Genomic DNA, 547 nt, shown 5'->3' on the forward strand with positions numbered 1-547 from the left:
CCCCAAACCCACAGAGGCCTGGTCCCACGAGGCGCTGAGCCCCAGCCCCCCGCCGGGAACCTGACATGGACGCACAGACACACACCCTCGGAGACATACAACCCGCAGACACACACACACACACACGCACAAATGGACACCCAAGCGGTCACACCCGGCTACACAGATCCTGGGATGGACATCCAACCCGGACACAAACACCCAACGCAGCTAGCCGCGCGAAGACACTAGCTGCGGGGGGGTAGGGTGGGGGACCCACACCTGGGCACACAACCCACGCACACACACCTGCACACAGCCCCTCCGATGGGCACGCGACAGCCCCCCAGACACACAGCAGGAGGGGCAGCCACCCGGGGGGACACACACGCACGGCAGGACACAGCACCTCGGCTCGACACCCGGCACACACCCGGATGGCCACACAAGCAGGGCGCCGCACACGCCGGCGCCGGGCACACAGAGGGCCGCGCGAGCGCACGCCGGGCCCGCCGCAGCGCCGCGGACACACACACGCTCGCACGCTCACACCGGCGCTCACACCGGC

This window comes from Lipotes vexillifer, unplaced genomic scaffold (assembly GCF_000442215.2).
Source record: "Lipotes vexillifer unplaced genomic scaffold, Lipotes_vexillifer_v1.1 scaffold3427, whole genome shotgun sequence".
Classification (NCBI taxonomy): domain Eukaryota; kingdom Metazoa; phylum Chordata; class Mammalia; order Artiodactyla; family Lipotidae; genus Lipotes; species Lipotes vexillifer.